Source organism: Ixodes scapularis, unplaced genomic scaffold (assembly GCF_016920785.2).
Source record: "Ixodes scapularis isolate PalLabHiFi unplaced genomic scaffold, ASM1692078v2 PGA_scaffold6__148_contigs__length_123643588, whole genome shotgun sequence".
Lineage (NCBI taxonomy): Eukaryota > Metazoa > Arthropoda > Arachnida > Ixodida > Ixodidae > Ixodes > Ixodes scapularis.
In genome coordinates, this window is record NW_024609881.1 from 118,805,899 (window position 1) to 118,820,890 (window position 14,992).

Genomic DNA, 14,992 nt, shown 5'->3' on the forward strand with positions numbered 1-14,992 from the left:
CCAGGTTACTTCGCGTTACATCGCGCGACCGGCGCGCGGGCGCGTTTCGAAGCTCCTGCCGTCGGCTTTGGAGACCTGTGGGCGCACACGGTCTGCGGTTTCGCTCTTCGGCCTGCCACGCCTTTCTCGATGCGCAGTCGCCTTACCATGTTACCGGGCCGTAAGCGCGCTATGTCGTCGCCCCTGTAGGCACAACATGTATGCAGAACAACGAAATGGCTGTGTCGTTTTCCGCGTATTGCTCGCACGTCCTTCACGCACCCATTCTAAGTTACCTGATATGCTTGCAGCGGGAGAAGAGTTTCGGGAATCTTCACCCGCGGAAAAGTGCTGAGAGGCTGCATTCACTATGCTTTGTTATATATATAACCGCTGAGCGCCGAAATGCTAACGCGTATCTTTGAGAATAAGCGTGGCGGCAGCAGCGATTTCGGCTAATTTTTCGTCATTTGTTTGGGGTTCTTTGTCGTTCGCCGTCGTTGGCTACTTTCGCGTTATGCAGAAAAGTTAACTCATATAATTTTTTCTCAGAGTGTAGAGCGATACCTCACGTGCAGTTACCTCATTCAGCTAAGTGCAACTCACTGACGTAATATCTTCATGCGCGTAGAATACCGAGAACCCTGAGACGGGTCATTATCCTTCGACATGTCAGCGTCTCCTTCTGTATACACAACTATCATGGGGGAGTCTCCATAAATAATAATGATACGTAGTCGTCACGAGCGACAAATGCGTCGACTGATCGGGCAACCTGCACGACGTAACCGTATGCACGTGAGTTTTTACGAATAATTAAGCTTACTTTTAGTATACGCTAAAAGAAGAAGATAGGCTCGAACTGCATAAAGCTTTCGCAATTCGGGGTAATAAATGTAAACTCCCGAAGAAGCCCACTTCTCTTTGCGTCAAAGGTAAGAAACTCAGCAGTCATAATTAGCCGTTTTTCCTTCGCGTAGTTCATTGTGTGTCGCCACATGAGATATGCAGTAACAATCATTGCGCCGTTCAGTCGGCTACCTTCCTGGTTTGCTTACCCTTTATACTGTAGTCCTTGCATAACGAAACGACATACCAGGTTGGAGAAACAAATACCCCATTTCACAACATGCCTGGCCTTTGTTGCACTTATAGAGTGAAGATGCTACTCTAATCAAGGAGAGTTTAAGAAACGCAGGGCGTTCCCGAGCATCTCATTATCGCTCCACAATTAATGAGGTTGCGTTATCACCCAAAAAACAGCTCCAAACAACGAATCACAAAGTGTGTGAAGGTTTTGTCCCTTAAGCTGTCAGTGACTACAAACCACATTAAAGAAATTGACCCATTAACGCAAATTATGAATAGAAAAATACAATCATCTTACTTTTAGAAATAATGAGCAACGAAAAATAAAAAGGTGTTGTTTAAATTGAATTACTTCAAGTTATATTCGAATCGAGAAAACTAAAATCCCCACCTATTTTTTTTTTTTCTGAATCATTCAAAGAGCCTTGCGCCACATTGCAACCCTCGTACCATCGTGACGAGTTTCGCGACACAGATGTCTCCGGGAACTTTGGATATCGTCCTTCAAAGATGCCTTGGCCCCCTTTCGTCTTCTCCGCCAAGTCCGTCTATCTCCGCGCAACACGATGTCAAAACAGTTGACGTACATCAAGGGGTTCTGGAAGATTTCCACTCACCAGATCACATTACTGCCGGCAGTTAGGCGAAAAGAACAGCACGTACAAAGCGTGACTTTTAAGTTACTGGAGAGAAAAAAAATGCACTAACTGTCAGTTGACGTCGAACGTTGCAGAATTACGCTAAGCATTTTAGGCGTCCTCGTCTGTTTTTTTTTTCTTTTGGTCCTAAATCAAGGTGAGGCAGCTTCACCTGCATTCAACAGGTAAAGACTCAAGGCAAGTTCACACACTTGCGACCACTTACGGCCGAGGGCTTTAAAAACTCTTGAAATTTCTTATGGCGGGAAAGCACTGGCGCCATCTATTGGGTAGCCATAGAACACTTGATGTTTCCGTTTATCCCTTATTTTTTTCCTCCCGTCATTCTTTCACTTTTGGCTAGAAAAACATTTGGCAATTTTATAAACAACCTTTGTCATAGATGGTACTACAGTTCATCTCGAAAATTCTGCAAAACCTTCGCTCTAGTGAAGTGTATTTTTATAGCCACTTCATAGATGGCGCCAGCGTGAATGTGCTCTCTCCGTAGTAAGAGATCCAAATAACTCAGTCGTAAGCAAACTAGCGTGTGTGAACGGGCATTAAGCACACGCTACGCATAATACCAGGTTTTTGGAAAGCAGGAACACGCGACGAGAAATAAAACGCATATGTAAGTGCCGACCCGATGATTGCATAAAGGGGCCCTAGTGCGTTTGCTGATGGCAGTAGACATTATATGGCGTTGATGTTTAACGTACGATCATAATTATGTGCGATGATGAAAAAGACGACTCTTTCTGCCTGAACGTGCAGGCTTTGATGGTACTCGAATGCCCGTGGACAATGGGAACTCATATACCACTAAAGCACCATCGAGGGCAGAGTACGTGACTGTGCCGTGGAAGGGATGAGAAAGACAGTGTGCCTCCTAGATTTTGTGTTGGAGGAACGAAAATCCTTAAGGTCGTGCACTTTATGTTTTTCTTTTGGTGTGCACGGGGCACTACCGTTTGACAAACGTAGATGTGTCTTTGTTGTAGCATGACACATGCAAGTGTTCCAGAAATTTATCTTGGTATGCGAACGCAAAAGAAGACAACGGACATTTAAAAGAAAAAAAAAACCGTCACACACGGACAACGTTTAACCAACACGCTCTCTTAATTCTATCGAGAAATTTATGCTGTACAATATGCATTAATACTCATTCTAGTATAAGCGATACCTTCCAAACCATAGAAGAAGCATAAGAGGGTGCGTGTTTTTTGCTTCAGTCTTGTGTGGAAGCGAAGAAAATCACAGAAGCGAACAAAAACTCAACATTCAAGTTCTTTGTGACAAATCACTGGAGATTGGTTTGTCACGTTTACTGAGTTCCTGCTGGAAGACATTTTGGACTATCGCGTGCCACAAGAAAACCAAATGACAAACTCTAGGCAGGAATCTCCTAACCACAGGTGTATGGTGCAACTATGATGATGGTGTCTACGATATTATCAGTGATATTCTGTCGTCATGAAAGGTGCTGACGCATGAAGATTGCGTAGTTTCGGGCCTGCCTCGAAGCTTAGATGTCATTGCCACCGTGCAACGCAAATTGCGCATGACACCGACAACCAGATATCAGTCCACAGGAGCGTGCCCAGGAAAAGGCGCTCTCTTTCAGATCACCATGAAAGCGATCCGGTTTTTCAATCGGGGGGAAGAGGAGGGGGGTTACATATAGTGCTTGCTAAACTTGTTAGAAGAAGACTTTCGCCAAGGACGTTCTCCCCCTCGGCTCTAAACTTGGGGCAACGCATCCTCTTTCCGAAATCAGTGATAGCCGAGGAGTGCGTCTTCGCGGCTGGTCGCAGCAGAAGCTGTCTGGTAAGTAAGTGCACTTCTGCCTGGCTCTCTTGAATCATAGAACGAGCGTAAGCTCTGCCAAGGAAGGGAGGCAGAACTTAAAAAGGAACTTGCTGAAAGCATCAGAGGAGAAGCCAACGTTTCGCTAAACTTAGCTTAGCCTGAAGCGCGTCCTTGTTTACGGCTCTGAGGCTTTCTCGTTATTCATTTTCTTATATAGCTTGTTAGGCAGGTTATAAATAAACTGAGACGCCAGTTTTATCTATTTCCTTTGTTCAACGATTGACTTTACCCATTGCTCAATTGCCCGTAACGCTGGGTTGGAGTTACTTGCCGAAGGGGATACGATTGAAAATATTGGAGTTCTACTTCGCGAAGCAACTGAGGTAATGTATTCGTCGTTTCAAGGACTCATTTGCAAAATAACCAGTCAGCGTCCAAACTCTAGATCCCAGATCTTGCGGTTCCCAGGCCGAAAAGAAGTCACTCCCCTACACCCGACGGCGTTGTACTCTGGAGTGACGGTACTGGAATCCAACTCCTATATGGTTAAGGTAGAGGACCGCAGTCTGGGCGCACTGGATGTTGTCTGCTATACGGTAGGCGGTCAAGGGAAACACGATGCCATTTACATTATACAAATCACTTTATATAAAGAAACTAAAATTATTTTAATGGTCAAGAAGTACAGTGAAGTATCGACGACATCCAAAATAAGTAGAAGGGGCACCATCCTGTGCCCGTTTCAGGGGGTTTAAAATAATGATAAGTATAAAACTCTCCTTTGTCTCGTCAATGTTTTCTTAAAATTATCTTGGACGTACTTTTACCCTTGCCACATTAAATCCCACTTGTTGGTGATTCTCGCGCTGTGGACGCCATTTTGGTTGATCGTAAGATGTTCCAAGTATCCTAGAGTAGTCTGGTCCTCGCTGGTGCTTCAGATGCCTTTCCTCTTGGCGTGCCCCCCCCACCCCCCCCCCCCTCCCCTTTTATTTCCCGAACAAAGATGTTGATGCCGCAAAAATTCAATGTTATATTGAAGGCGATGGTCGAAAAGAAATAACGCGAGAACTGATCAGGTCAAAGAAATGGAGGGCGGTCACTAGCCATGAGGTTGAGAAATGCCGCACGCACATATCCTGCTTTTCCTCGAACGCGGTATCCGACAACCTGACACGAAGTCTTCCGTGACGTCATTTGTTGCCAATTCGGCATCGCTTTTGATACATAGTGTCTACAGGACGCTAAACACGCACCAGTCTGAGCCGGTTCCAGTCACCATAATATCGCAGCTTTACCGCAGAGGAAGCGTTACGTAACCAAGAGTTCAGTTGTTCACAAGATCCCCACGAATAAATCCACAATTTTGCTAACGCGTGCCAGATGCCCTTGGTTGGTTGGGCACGCACGATCTTAAATTTGCTTTGCAGAATGACTGCCGACACTTTTACACCATCGAAACTATCGTTACCCTCAGTTACTCAAAGTGAGGGCTGTGCAGGAATAGCTTATACCGCATGCAGAAAAACCAGCGGCGTGTGCAGGAAGTGCTGTCGACTGATGTTACTTCATAACGGGCATTTTGACGTTTCAGAGCACGCGCGCGAGTTGCGCTTTTCACTTTATTGCAACAGAACGTTTTTTTTCTCACACAGCCCATTGGCGAAGAGAATCCTCTTGTCCTTCTTGTTTGCATTGACGTCATTTTCGTCGATGGAGCTCGGCACACGGAACGAAAACGAGTGCTGCTTTAACGTTCGTCTGGGGCTTGTGTTCAATATACCCTTTTCAATATTTAGAAATGACGCATAGGTTATATGCGACCGCCATTAATTGGTCATGAACCGTGAGCACGCATCGGACACGAGCGCTTCGTAAGCATTCGGAGCGTACTCGAATCGAAACGGATTCCATACGAGTGCTGCGTCAGTGCTCGGCGTGAACTCGGAACCAATCACGGGCTTCACGCCGGAAGCAATGAAACCAACTAATGGCGGTCGCGCATAATTTATGAATCATTTCACAACTTCGGAAAGGACCTGCTGGAGCTTTCTTAATTGAGCACAAGCCCCTAACCGAAGGCTAACGAAGCGTTCGGATATGCCAGCCGAGCGTTGCGTCTGAAACTCAAACAACTATTTAATGTCATTGACGTCCTCATGGGCTTAGTTCTGGATTTAGCCGCTAGAAGCGCGACGGTTGAATCGAGCGCCATTAGCCGGTTGGCACGTAAGTTTCACAAGAGAGGCTCCGCCCCATAAGAAACAAAACTCCGCCCACTTCAGAAGAGGGCTCCAACTTCTGGTGACGCTTGACAATGGAAGGTGGTAAAGACTATCGAGTGACAATTTCATTAATTATATTGGGTGTTTGATTTGAATTCGAGCATATTTATTAAAAAAAAGAAAAATGGTGAAAGGTACACTATTGCTGTCTGTGCAGGGGGTAAGTAATATACGAGGATAAGTGCCAGGATAAACCGAATAATTAAATAAAATGTGTTCAGAGATATTTTAATTAGTAAAAACAAACATGATTGTGACTAAAATTCAATGAGCGTCATCTAAAACCACTAAATCCTTCAACCTGAGAAATATTTGAAGTACGTGGAAAACGCGGCGGTGCTTTAGTTTTCACTCGTTCAACAGGGGCAACGCTGGCGACTGGAAAACGGGGATGAAAAGATGATCAATCGCTTGTTCGTACCGCAGACGTTGCGCCTGTTCCCCAAATGAAAACTTCAGCGCAACCCCACGCTTACCACGTGCTCCAAATCCCTCTAGACTTGATTGATTTAGGGGTTTTAGAAGGCGCTCATGATGTACGTAATCGGGACCATATTTTTATTTTCAATAATTAAAAAAGGTGAATAACAAAGTTTAGTTAATCTTTCGACTTATCGCTACTGTTAACTCCCTGTAGTATGCCCCCCCCCCCCCTCCCCCCCGGCCGAATAACTCACCTGCGCAAGACGCACCACTGTAGCTTTCACGTTTTTTTTTTAATAGGTATTTTCGAATTAAAATTAAGCACTCCGTAGAATGTTTATTTTTAAGCAACTGTATCTGGTTATCGACCGATACGCTGTTAAGAAACAAGCCCGGGTTTGCCCACTCCGGGTGTGGGCAATGCACCTGCGCAGAAACCAAATTCGTCTGAGTCGACGCTTCTGCGCATGCGCACTACCGACGGCAGCTCCACCGCAAACGCGTGACGTTTGAGAGTGTAGTTGGCCCATAGGAGCACATGTTTCCCCATGCTCCATTCGGTGAATTTAGAAAAAAATGGCGCGTTTCTATTGAGTAAGTCATCTTTCTCTGCGCATTTGATGCGGGGATTGTGCAGGTATTATGCTGCAAAGTACAGTCTACAACAATACGGAAGACCGATTCGCCGTGGCAGTATATGCGGCTGGGTTGTTCAAGCTTCGGCCACAGACACTTCATTTTCTGAAAAAAAAAAAAGAATAAATCGAAAGGTTAATTTATTTATTAATCCCGAGGGGGCCGAGCCATGCGGGCCTAGCCAAAAAGAATTCAGCTTCAGTCGCCCAAAACTGTCTCGTCCAAAGGGTTTTGCATATTGTTGGCAACTAGACATTCCCCGTTTATAGTTTTTAAAGATGAATTGAATGAGTATAAACTGCTATAGTACACTAAAACGAATAAAAAACATCGACACGGGCAACAAATTGCACAGAACTTTACCGTTATTTAGAATGGTTGTACATGAAAGCTATTAGTTTCACCAATATCTAGAGTAGGTCAATAGTCTCTTTATACGAATGTAAAAAATGCATCCTGTACCGTCACTCGAACAATCGGCAGTGCAATGACATAGTCGTTATGAACAGACCCACATTATTATTAGATACCTAAAACACGTTGACCTCAATTTAGAGTTTTGCATGCCACGTGGCCCCTCAAAAGCTCAAAAGAAAACTTTTCATCAACTGCGTCTCAACGTCGCATGTACGAAGAAATGCCTACATCTTATTGGCAAACAGGAGTCACCAATGCTTTGTTCATGTTCTTCACCCCAAGATAGTGGCCATCTATTGTGCATATGCAAGAAATGCGATTCTGAAAGAAGCAAGTTAAAAATAGAGCTGGGACTAGGACCAAAGGAAAAACTTGAACTGCACCTCTTTCTTGGGCCTTGGCCAACTTCTGGAGACGGGCATGAGGCCACGAAAGAACTAATTTATTCTCTCTCTCATACTCAATTATTCAATCTGTTATAGAAGTTTGATGTTTATAATGTAAACATGTATTATTTTAGATATATTTTAAGCTCTTTTCTCTTGTTTTATTTTGTCTTGTCCCCCCCAACGCTACCGCCCTCTCCTTTGCGAAATAGCAAATTAGCCTTTTAGCAGGCTAACCTCTTCGTTACCGTAAATACACATCTATTATTTTTCTATAGCAATGTATTCTTCTCGACCCTTTCTACCTTGACGACGCTTCTTTGACAGTCTTGATGAACTCCACCAAATACATAGCGCGAAAAAAATGACGACGTACTTTCTATTCCACTCTTGAGCTGAACATCCTTAGGCTTGCGGTGTTTTAAACCTGCCAACAGCAAACCGATTTTTTCAGGAATGATAAGCAAGCGTTCGAATGTTGAATCGAATATGCTTTCTGTGCGGTTGAGCTGTTCAATACACTTGTTTTCAAATGACCTTTCGAAAAGAAAAAAAGAAGTTAACAATAACCTATCTAAAGTCAAAGCCGAGCCTTATCTATTTTTTCTCACGTGTATTGCACACAACGAAACAGAGGGACGTCATCTGTGAAACAATTGACAGTAATTCGATAAATTGTAATGGCTTGGCGGCAAGTTAAGCAGAAGTCTGAAGATGTGCATTCTTGAAATTCTACTCAATATTTAACTTATGTTAGACGTACATGGATGAAATCATAAGCTGGCAAGTTTTGTAATTTGTTTTCTTATTTTCAGGCAGCCACCCAGGACGGTCGAGTACAACGTAAGTAGGCTTTGATCTCAAGAAAAGGGTGTTGTTAATTGAATGTTGCAGTTACCTTAACTGGCATATTTTTGGAGGATCTATAGCACCACGCATAAACACTCGCTCTAAAATAAAGTGTTTGATGTACACAGTATAAATTACGCCGATAAATTTTTATACAGAAACAAGTGTAAGATTACCTAGTAGCAAGTCATCTACAAGGAAAGCGACAGCAGGTGAGGATTCGTGACGTATTGGCGACGTCTTTCATCTCCAGCGTTGAAATTGGCTGCCCACACACAAAAATATTCCACATCGTTAAGGGTGTAAAGTACTTTGTCTAGGAACTACAATCCTTTTTTCTAAGGTAGGCACCTGAGAAACGCGAGAATGGCAGCTTCCTAGAAACTTTGGGCAGCTCTCTAGGACTGCACTTCGCAGATACAGATACAAGTGCAAGTACTGAACCCACATATATCTACATACCAAAAAAAAAAAAAAAAAAAAAAAGATATAAAATACGAAGCATGCTCTAGACCTGTATTGCAATACTCTCGCCCGCGTCACCATCTCACCTCTCGACAACTTAAATGTACTCATTCGCCGCAGGACGTCTCATCTATTATTGACGTGTCACTTATGTTGCCCTTTTCTATACCATATCTAAAAAAAAAAATATTTTTTTTGCTGGTTTACCGAATTTATTTTTCGTAAAAAAACATTGAAAGGGGCAATCATTTTTCAACATCTATGCTAAAAGAACAATTGTTAAAGCTTTCTAAAAAGTGTAGATCGCCGCTTAACCACTTTGCATCGCAGCACCCATTGTCACACTCGTTTTACTCCCCTAAAAATGAGGGGTGTCCCACGCAACAGAACCCTATTTTACAAATATAAATATTTATTACTCCAGCTAAATGTACTGAAAAAGGGTAGAGTTCGTGTGTAAGTCTTTGGACGTACACCCCTAGGGGTGCAAATAGGTTTAGTGTACATTCTTTTTTTGAGAGCCAGTATATTGAGAATTCGAAAGGCACTCTCGTATAGCTAGAGTATATTTCGCATTAGGCTATTTTGTTCAAGAATAAATGGCCGCAGGTGTAAACTTTAAAATTGTGATGCGTAGTGTTTAACGCGATTTCATCGAAAGCCTCAGTACATATGTTGTTGCCCTCTCCCTAATTGATATATCTCGTTCGCGAAAGGCCGGTGCTTATCACAAAGATTATTGGATCAAACTAGATAATTATTACTATGGTGTCTCAATTTTAGTACTGTAGAAATTTGGGAGTTGCTTTTTATAATTAGAAAATAGTGCCACTAATAAATTACGAAAGAGCGCCTAGTCCAAGATCATAATGCAATCAATGCAAAGGTGCAAGCGAGCTGTGTTTGGAGACTTGTGTTTGTCCTTGGACCTCCCTTGCTCCTCTTCTTCAGAGTTTATTATCGTCACCCTAGTCGACATTAACTTGTCCCTACCTTTTTTGTTACATTGTTTTTTTAAAACATCATATCTTCCTCTATTGGCGACGAGATGTTTTGGTGGCGCCCTCCTATGGTTTCCTCTCCTGACCTCATCACCCTGCGAAAAACAAGTTCGATGGTGTTTCTAATGTCGGAGTCCCACTAGAGTGACACACAGAAACAACCTACAGCGACAAGCCTCAAACAAGATTCTTTTGCGATTTGACGGGTTTGTAGAATAAAGGAGGCTATTCTCAAACACGAGCATCATGCACGCGAGGCTGTCTTTGGCAGGCTTGCAGTCACTGGTGCTTACTTCACGAGCACCGAACGACTAAACGCTTGCCAAAGGTACCATTGCGAGCACGCTGCGTGTGTTGGATGCTTGTCCGTGTCGGTTGTTTTTGTTTGTCTCTAGTGGGACTCGGGCATCAGGAGCACGATGGAAGCTTGAAATCACTGCGTTCTGAAACCAACACTGCCAACGCCGCCAAAATTGAAGTTTTTACATCACTCTTACTTCCGTCGATGAGAAATCCTTTGCTGACGTCATAGTCAGCATTCGGCCAATCGTGGAAGGCCGACTACTGCGACGCTTTCGATCGCTCACGTCGCCAATAGGCGACGTACGCAATAAAAGATGCGACTGTAGTCGGCCTTTGAGAATTCTCAAAACGCTCTCTATGACGTCTATGGTGGGATTCATTCTGCTTTCAACGGCGAACATAAGAAGAATGTCAGGTTTTAAATTTTGATCGTGTTGGTTTAAGAATGCGATGACTTTAAATTTCCACTCTACTCTTTAGACACGCCATCAAACTTGTTGTTCGCGACCGATGATAATAAACCTGGACAACAACTGCCCTCATCACGATTGGATAATGGTTGTCAACATATTGCGATGTAGATGTAGCAACAACGTTTCGTCAAGGTAAGGAGAGTAAGTGAGCGAAAAAACGCTTGTTTAGCCGCGAGATTATGGGGGCGGTCGCACCTCAGCAGAGACCCGAGGCGAGGTATGGCCTCCTCGTGACGTCACTTATACAAACCGTAAGAGGGTACCACCGAAACGCCTCGCCGCTAATAGACGTACCTAAAGTCCAGACAAGTAAATACACACACGTATACTTCTCGCGGACCACTGTTGGCGACAGCAGAAGCTTCAGAAAAAAAAAAGAGTGAAAAAAAAAGCTCGACACTCAAACGTAACATTACCCCTCCTATTCCCTTGGTGACGGTTTGCGCAATGCCAACTGGAGCGCTGGGTTGTCATTAGCCAGGTGCGTTCTTTCCTCGTTTGTTGGCGTCTCGGTTCCTTGTTGATGTCGGGTTGGAGCACGCACGTCAAATTGCGCACCCTGTCCTCTCCAGGCTAGACAGGGACGTGACTGTTGGGTTCGTTATTAACGACCAGCCGAAGACCGACAATCTTGGACCAATCGTAATTAACAAAACCCCCTTTGTCACTGATTGCAAGAATGGCGCATTTGTGCTGAAACCTTCGGGGCCACACCTTCCATCCTCTATACCCCGTTACACTAAAGTTCGACCGCAGCTGATGTCACTCTCCGTCGAAACCGATCATGCAGCGCCAAAAAGTGCGGCGTCACTCCCCTTCCCTCCCCTCCCCCCCCCCAAAAAATAAAAAATAAAAAGAAGTAAAATTAAAGTGTATTGTCTTTTGATGAAGCAATAAACAACGCATCACCGAATCCTCAGTATCAATCCGAATGTAGCGCTTTTTGGTTGGTAAAAACTTTATTGAATGCCTGCAGAGCTTTCGCTGACCGGGCCTAAGTCACCCGCTTGGGGTCCGAACCAGGTGCCAAAGTTTGAAAACTTTCATTATCTGATTTCAAACTTATAACAAACTGTCAAAAATGACGACGGGAAAATGGGGCCCGTTCCAGGCAGTTGATGCCGATATATGTGTGGGCTTCGACGACGGCCATTTTCCCACTGAAAATTTCCAGGCGTACACTAGCCCGCTTTTGACGTCGTGCCGCTGCAAACGCGCGGTTCACTCACCAGTTATGGGCAAACGCGGGATTTTTTGTCAAGATCGCGTTGGCTTAGTATATGTGGCTGTTTTAATGTTTTGGCTACTTTACTGTCTCCTCATGCTGAATTAGACAAGCACGAGCCTAGTTTTTTTTTTTTTTTTTTCAGACTCCGCACAATCATTTCCGATATACCATTCTTAACGTGTCTGGTTTCCGGAATCGGATTAACGATATTCGCATTTGGTTATTTCGTGTGTCCCGAGAAGGCCGTAGACTACTTATTGGCACACTTTCTACCGCTGATCAATACATAGATGGTATTACTGAATAGTTTAATTGAGCAATAACTTAACTTGACTTTTACGTTTTCCTGGAGAGCCATTTTAAGGACACCCGTCCATCCTTCTTTATTTCAAAATTTCCTACGTCACCAAGGGTTACCGGTAGTCATCGCTCGATCGAAGCTCCTACGATAAACCTGTCAAAATCCGACGTCACTCCATTCACGCCCGCCCCCTTTTTACGGAGATTATCTAGCAACCTCTTCACCACGACCGGTGTGTCTGGCTCGCTGCTGAATCAACACGTGTCAAGAGACGTTGCATCGTGACGCAAGCAACTTTGATTTCCCGACGATCCGCCGCCGCCACTTCCCAGAAGAAAAAGTGAAAGCCCGTCGACATCTCACACCCTCCTCCTCTTACTAGCATCTATCGCCGTATTCCCTCACACAAATTAATGAGAAAGGGGCGAGAGGAGAAGGGGGTTTGTAGGGGGAGAGAGGCGCAGATCTCTGGTGATTGCCGGAGGGCTCGATCGGTGAGGTAGCTGAAGGCCAAGCTGCAGCAGCGAAGACGTCGACGCTTAGCCAGACACTCCTCTTCTGCTGCGCATGACATCTGCCCGAAACCGGCCTTGCTACTTATTTAAACAGGCAGTCCTCGTCGGAACCGCTCGCCTCCGTAGCTCGTATATTTTCTACATCCTTTCTGGCCTCCGGACATACGGTCTACGTGCTCGCCTCCGTTTGTGTGCTCCGCTCAGCGAGGGTTCAAGCTGATATCTTGTTTTTTTCGGTGGTGCTGTCGCTCCTGCTTGGCAAGTGTCTGCTTTAAGGTGCGTGGTAGTTTATGTCAATGTCCTGCTGTTGTCGTTTGGTTGTTTGTTTTCGTTCGATATTTTTGCAGTTTGGGGTAGTGTTTTTCGTGGCCTCATGCTTAAAATAGCGTCAGGGGGTTGTTTATGGTCAAAGCCAGTGTCAATGACCAGCAGCTGCTTCATTCATCGGGTTTATTTATTGAGGTCTTCAACCTATGCTGCAGGAATATCTTGCTGTTAGCCCGTGGTTAAGTTCGAATGTTAATGATGCCTGTGGTCTTGATGAGATCGCGACGTAGTTGCAGCCCGAAGAAGTGTTTTATGTTCGATATTAAAATGGAAGGATAAGCTGCTTGGTATTACATAATTCCTCGCCTTTTGTCTCTTTTTTCAGGCGTATATTGTTTAACGTTAAAGTAGTCTTCAGAGATTTAGGACGGCAGGCTCAAGTAGAATACTGATTTATCTTGAACGGTATGACCATCACGATGACGATTAATACTAGCGAAAATGAGCTCCTCTAATTTTGTTTTGAGCTCGCATTTAACCAAGTCTAAAACCTTTAGGATAAATGAAGGCTACTTGCTATTTTTTCGGTAGTTCGTCCCCAGAAGGATAGATAGCTGTAATGATTCATCAACGTTTCTAATATGAAACGCCATAAAATCTGAGAATGTTTGTCAGGTACACTCGGGCAGAAGATTCTTGTTTTTAAGGCTATCTTAAATTGTGAAATTTCCAGAACCTCAACCACTGTATTGTATGAGAGACATGCGACTGAGTAGCTGAATACGCTTTGCGCCTAACAACCTGACAGCGGCATATGTTTGAAAATGTCTAGAAGTATGACGAGACAATTAAGGGTAGAGCAGTTAGCTCATTGCTTGACTGTGTAATTTCCCTCATTCAAATCCTGCTGTGGAAATTGAGTAATGTCAACGACTTAACCACGCTTTTTGGGTGTCCTTTGCTCGCCATATCCAAGGAGCGACTTTACTGCCTGCCAAACTTTCCTACATTAAAGTTCTAGTCGTTTCTATTACCTCTGTACTTTCGCAATAGCTTGGGGCTAAAAAGGGGCGTGACTGCTTGTCAGATCGGGAAAGCGATTGATATAAAGTTTCGCTTTATCACGCGAGAGAAGGATTAGTTTCATTTCAAGTGTAGTTTTGATTCTGCTGTAGCCATTTTCAAGCACGACTTCAAAGGTTTACTGGGGTGTATACACTTAATGTTTGCGTGCTTTGCCCGTGGTGTTGATGTCGTCTGGTCACGGATCATGTTAAGAAAGTGTTGGTTATCAAAGGCCGCTTTTCCTTAACGTAGCTATTCTAAAATATATATTGAACAATCATTTTTATTTTATAGAATGTGTAACATTGATTGGTATCTGTTATTATTTTAATTTTATGAAACACAAAGGTTTTGGCTGCGCGTGACGTTATTGGAAACGAGCAAACTTGACGCTTTACTGTGAGGGGCGCTTTTTCGGGTTGCGATACTAAGAACATCGGAACCTTGCACAGGCCACGGGGTTTGATTCTGAGAACACCCCATTAAAATTAACGAGGCTCTGCAATTTTTTTTGCGTCAACCTTCCGGCATTTTATAGCCTCAGTCTGAAGGTCAACATAAAACACTTCGCCGGTTTCCTCATTCTTTAGAGTGTTTATTTTGTAATTAAGAACACCCTCGTTTTGACTGACATTTTCTTTTTCCCTTTAACCTTGGTTACATCTGTTTCCAAGGAAGAAAGTGATGTATTTATGGCTTCAGTTTGCTCCAAGACATTTATTTCTTCAAAATTATTTTCGGTATATACATAAAACAAAAAAACTTGTAAAAACTTAAGATTCTAACGAAACTGTTGTTGAATTTATGATTTCGGTTTCCAAAGATATATTTCGTGAAAATTGTGTGTGGTACACAAT

General features: G+C 43.7%; 1 protein-coding gene across 1 annotated transcript in view; it reads left to right on the plus strand.

Annotated features, from left to right (window-relative positions):
- Positions 1-14,992, plus strand: part of LOC8053119 (phenoloxidase-activating factor 2) — a 38,508-nt gene that overhangs the window by 6,010 nt on the left and 17,506 nt on the right. Inside the window, exon 2 of the mRNA XM_029969673.4 lies at positions 8,484-8,511. The gene's annotated coding sequence lies outside the window, so the exon portion shown is untranslated. The remainder of the gene's footprint in view (positions 1-8,483; positions 8,512-14,992) is intronic.